Source organism: Schistocerca serialis, chromosome 2 (assembly GCF_023864345.2).
Source record: "Schistocerca serialis cubense isolate TAMUIC-IGC-003099 chromosome 2, iqSchSeri2.2, whole genome shotgun sequence".
Taxonomy (NCBI): Eukaryota; Metazoa; Arthropoda; class Insecta; order Orthoptera; family Acrididae; genus Schistocerca; species Schistocerca serialis.
Window position 1 is genome coordinate 255,567,425 of NC_064639.1, and position 5,771 is coordinate 255,573,195.

The 5,771-nt window shown below is 42.3% G+C and overlaps 1 pseudogene; it reads left to right on the forward strand.

Moving 5' to 3' along the window:
- The first annotated feature begins 4,624 nt into the window (after positions 1-4,624).
- Positions 4,625-4,742, forward strand: LOC126459639 (5S ribosomal RNA; annotated as a pseudogene).
- The last annotated feature ends 1,029 nt before the right edge of the window (positions 4,743-5,771 follow it).

Sequence of the window (5,771 nt, forward strand, 5' to 3'; positions counted from 1 at the left end):
GGCCCGGCTTCGATTCCCGGCCGGGTTGGAAATTTTCTCGTAGACTGGGTGTTGTGTTATCCTCATCATGATTTCATCCTCATCAACGGCGCGCAAGTCCCCCAAAGTGCTGTCGACTGAAATAAGACTTGCACTTGGCGGCCGAACTTCCTCGGATGGGGCCACCCGGCCAACGAAGCCATCTGCTCATTTCCATAACAGAGAATACCAGCAGCAAAATTTCTTTTATTTCAACTTTAAGGTTTGAAAACTCAAAAGACCATATAGATACGCCGTTTGTCTCATAACAACTCAATGCTAGTTGGCTAAAACGGATTTTCACACTATCGATTTTGAACTGACCACTCAGGTTAGACAGGAAAATAAGGACAAATCTATATTTCGTAGAAAAAGGATACCAACAGTCGTAATTTTTCCTAATTTTTTTTTGTTATTTATGAAACGAGTTTCGACGCTTCATTAGGTCACTTTCGGGTCCCTATGCGGAAAACGAATGGAGACATCCTGACATAAAATAGGTACCGTATATACTGAACCCTAGTTCAGTATTCGTGATATTTATCCTATGAGATGCGCGCCAATGTTTGGATCATCATCTCTATCATATAGATGTGGATGCGGGACTGCGTCTGGTCAATGATTCGTAGAAACAGGATAACAACAGCCCTAATTCTTCCTAAAGGGTTTTGTTATTTAATCAGCCAGTTTCGACGCTTCTGTAGCTTTATCTTCAGGCCCCTATGCGAAAAACGAATAGACACATTCGGACATAGAATAGGCACCATGTATACTGAACTCCAGTTCAATATGTATTGTACCTATTCTATGTACACCAATGTTTGGATGCATCCGCATTTGATGTAATACAGTATATAACAAGACATCAACAGTTCAAGTGGTAGAGGCTGGAACTCGGTATAGAGGCGTCGGCTATGTGCTGTGTTTGTGTGTGCGTGCCTTTCCTGCAAATAGAAAACAGACACCATTAGTGACAGTGCCTATTGTGAACATAAACCACGAATGTGACATAGCGGAACAGTTATCATTTGATGAAAAAGCAAAAAACGGAGTGTGGAAGGAAATGGGACACTTTAATCGTCAAATCGCCCAGAGGATGAACCGTTAAGTACAGCGATTTATAATTTCGTTAGATTCGCGCACGATATGGACAAAACGGAAAATATGGGCAAAGTAGAAAATTATCTGAGGCATCGAAACCATTACTTTTGCAATAAAGCAAGGACCACAAACCATTATTTTTCTCAACTTCTTGCTGATTTGCAGTTGCCAGTAACTGCTAGAAGTGTACGAGATATTTTGTCAAATGAAGACATATTGTATTCAAGAAATGACTGCAGAAACCAGCTATAACACCCAATCATAAACAGGCAAGAATAGAGTTTGCTGAAAAACATATGTTATGGGTTGGAGAATGGCATAAGTGATCTTCAATGATGAGAAGAAGTTTAATTTAGATGGTCCGAATGGATTTCAATATAACTGGCATGATCTGAGAACAGATCAGCTTATAGGAAAGAATAGAATTTTTGTGGTGGAAGTGTTATGATTTGGCAGCATTCTGCCCTAAAAGTAAATCACGCACTGCTTCGATGAACACTAGAATGAAGTCTAATATGTACACTCAGATGTTAGAGACATAATGGATTAGAATTTATGAGGAAGTAAGGGACAAAAACCTAATGTTTCAACAAGATGATGCATGTGTCCAGGTTTCTGTACAACAAAAAAATGGATTTAAGATAAAGATATAAATGGATTGCAGTGGCCTGCACGTAGCTTGAAATTTAACAGGGTGGAAAAACTTTGGAGAATACTTGCAAGGGGTGTTTATCGCAATGGAAGGCAATATGAGGCCGTATGTGAGCTGAACACAGAGATACGAGTAGAGTAGGTGACAATTTCACTGCAAGAACTATAAACCCTATCTACGTCAATGCCAAAGAGAATTTTTGGGAATTAGGAAGAACGGAGTACTCAAGATGCAATAGCACAACAGAACTGTGAGTGACTTTATATCAATTTCCATCCAGGAAATGCAAATGCCTTATTTTGCTACTCGTGTTATTAAAGAAACTATGCAAGTCCTTGCTTATGTCTTATATGTATCTAGCAGTTTCATAATAAATTCGAAACGTGCGTTTCAAACACTGTATATTACTTTCACAGTAACCGTGCCTTTGTACTGATTTCCACTACCTAAGTAGGGTTGCCTCTTCTGCCATTTCCCGGCGGGGTCAGGGAGTTTCACCTGCCTCGAGATGACTCGGTGTTTGTGTTGTCCTCATCATTTCATCTTCATTCATGCACGTGGCAAGATTGGACTGAGAAAAGGTTGGTAATTTGTACGGGCGCTGATAACCGCTCAGTTGAGCGCCCCCCAATCCAAACATCATCATCATCTTCTGCTATCTTCGCCGTACCAGATTCCATCTCTTCAGCCGTCGCCACCGCCGAAGTCTTTGTCCTAACCCTGACGACGACCACTTACGAGGCAGTAGGAGTATCCGCGGAGCTAGGTGGACCAAGGTGTTACTGCTCCCCCTCCTCCTTTCTCAATCGGACTTGGGGCCAATTGCGCAGTTATGTGTACCAGTACTGAGCAGTTGCACCATAATTTGACTCCTTCATCATCGTCTCTTTTTTTGATACAATAACGCAATTGAAATATCGTGAAATACCACTGCTCGTGTAACGGTCTACTTAATATATCCAGGAAGATAGCATGTCGCAGATGGCGCTCATCGTGATAATCTGTTGACAACATATCAGAGTAGGAGGTCTGTTCAAAAACTTCCGGAACCTTGTCCGCAAAACTTTTCTACGCTTACCTTTTACTTGTTGTGCGTGGTCTCCTTCACAGAACTCTCCTCCCCAATTGATACACCGCTCCCAAAGCCGTTTCCACGTCAGGAAGCAGTCTTGGTACGTCTCTTGCTGGATGGCACGAAGCGCCGTCTGCGAATTTTTTTGTCCCGTCTATCGTTGCAAATCTTCGTCCTTTCAACGGGGTTTTCAACTTTGGAAGTAAAAAAAGTACCAGAGGGGCCAGGTCTGGAGATCATGGAGGGTGAGGCAGCACAGTGATTTCGTTTTTTGTGCAATATTCACGCATCAACAAGGATGAATGTGCAAGTGCGTTATCGTGAGGGAAGAACCATGAATTGACTCGCCACATTTTAGGCCGTTTCCTTCTCACATTTTCTCACAGGCGTCGCAACACGTCCCGATAGTACCATCGATTAACAGTTCGTACCTGTGACACGAATTCTTGATGACCTAATATTTCAAAATCAAAGAAAATTACCAGCATGGCTTTGACATTTGGCCTGACCTGACGAGCTTTCTTTGGCCTTGGAAAACATTTCCCGACCAACTGTGAGGACTGAACCTTGAACTCAACATCATAACCGTCGACCCAAGTCTCATCACCAGTTATGATTCTCTTATGGAATGTCTCGTCGTCATCTGCACGATACAAAAACTCTTCACAGATTGCGAGACGAAGGTCTTTCTAGTCTTGACTCATTAGCCTTGGGACGAAGTTGGCGGCAACACGAAGCACTCGAAGATGCTGTGTCAGGATTCCACGACATAATCTGTCTGAAATGTTACTTTCTTCGCAATCTCTCGGACAGTCAGTCTTCGATTGGCACGCACAATTTCGTTGATGTTCCTGACATGAGCGTCGGCGGTAGAGGTCGAAGAGCTTCCTGCACGAGGGTCTGTCCATTGTTAAACCGTGTGAACCATTCATAATACCAGGTGCGGCTTAAACATTCATTACCGTAGGCTTCCTGTATCATTTGGTGTATGTTTGTAAAGGTTTTCTGGTGTTTCACGCAAAACTTAATGCAGACACGTTGCTGCTCTAGCTCTGCCATCTCGAAATTCGCAAACTGTGCGACATAACGTTCTACTCAATACAACACTGAACAATAATTAAGTCTGTTGTTGACGAATGCCTTGACGGCCGAAAGCTATAATTGTGAGAGTCTTTTTTGCTGTGCCTATCTGCGACTCAGCATCTCCACTATATGGTGAGTAGCAACTTTCCTTCTCATAATATTGAGACGTATAACAATGAAACTTCCGGCGATACACGTTAAACAAAAGCGTGTGTAGGGATGCCAAACGCATTTCGCTCCAGCACACCATAGGCACGAAATTACGAATGTTCCGGAATTTTTTGAGCAGACCTCGTATAATTTACAGCGTTGTGTGCAACAGTTTTTCCCATACGAACGAAATGAAAGGAATGAACGTAACTGCTGCGTCTCTGGTGTCGATATTTCATGTCGCTGAAAAATCGATTAAAATGACACGAAACAGGACAATAAAATCAAGAAAACCTGCTATTTTTGCTGCAGTGACCGTTTTCGTAGGCTACTACTACAAAAAAGCCTCATCTACTGCACAATCATCTCTGTAACAGAAAACTTGAAGACAGAAAGCAATAAGAAACTCTGAGGAAAAAGGTAATTTCCTTTACGTCATGAGCTTTCTGCAATCACAATTTAGGAAACCGGGAAAAAAGGAAACGAAAGAAAATTACGGTTTAATTTTTGAGGAAAATATGGTAAAATAACAGACTCATGCTTTCTACGCCAATGGCCTTGCCGCAGTGGTAACGCCGGTTCCCGTCAGATAACCGAAGTTAAGCGCTGTCGGGCTGGGCTAGCACTTCGATGGGTGACCACCCGGTCTGCCGAGCGCTGTTGGCAAGTGGGGTACACTAAATCCTTGTGAGGCAAACTAAGGAGCTACTTGATTGAGAAGTAGCGGCTCCGGTCTCGTAAACTGCCATACGGCCGGAAGAGCGATGTGCTGACCTCATGCCCCTCCATATCCGCATCTAGTGACGCCTATAGGTTTAGGATGACACGGCGGCCGGTTGGTAGCATTGGGCCTTTCAAGGTCTGTTCGGACGGAATTCATACCTTTTACAGTTTTCTCTTTAAAAGAAAAGTTTCAGTTATGAAACTTTGCTTGTATTCTAAATGATACGCTTGTATTCTAAATGATACGTTGCGCAATAAGTAACGTAGACAATTATTGTCAGTTGTATTCTCAGAGTTATATTACGCAATACCGCACGTAGAGCACTTTCAAATAAGTACACTGAAATTCAGATCGACCTCAATTAAACAATTTATAAGACAGGATTAGCAGTACTCTTAGATTGTGCATTGACGATGTTTTGTCTCTAGGTGAATATCGTGACTGTACGACTGTAAAGAAACGCAAAATGACTTAGCTAGGATTTACACTTGGTGTGCTAAACAGTGCCTATCTTAAAATAATGTTCATAACAAAAGAAAGAATACGATGTAACTAGATTACGAGGTTACTGAAGCGATATGAAATTTATCGAACGCGTGAAATGAGTGGCAGTAATACGTTGGAAGCACTCAGGTGAAAATTAGTACTTGTAAATGAAACAGCATACAAGCTTCTAGTGTAATTTATCCTAGAATACTGTTCGATTGTTGGGGGTTCTTGCCAAGTGAACCTGACATTAGACATCAAAACAATTCAGAGACCGCTTCTGGGATCGTCACTGGGCGCTGTAGACCATACACAAATGTGATGTTCAGCAAACATTAAAGGGAATCTTTGGAAATCAGGCGACGTTGTTCTCACGAATCATGTTGGTTAAATATAGACTACCCGGTCTTCGAGGGGGACTCTGCAAAAGGCTCTACTGTCTATTTCCTGAATCTCGTGTACCGATCTTAAGATGAAGACGTGAT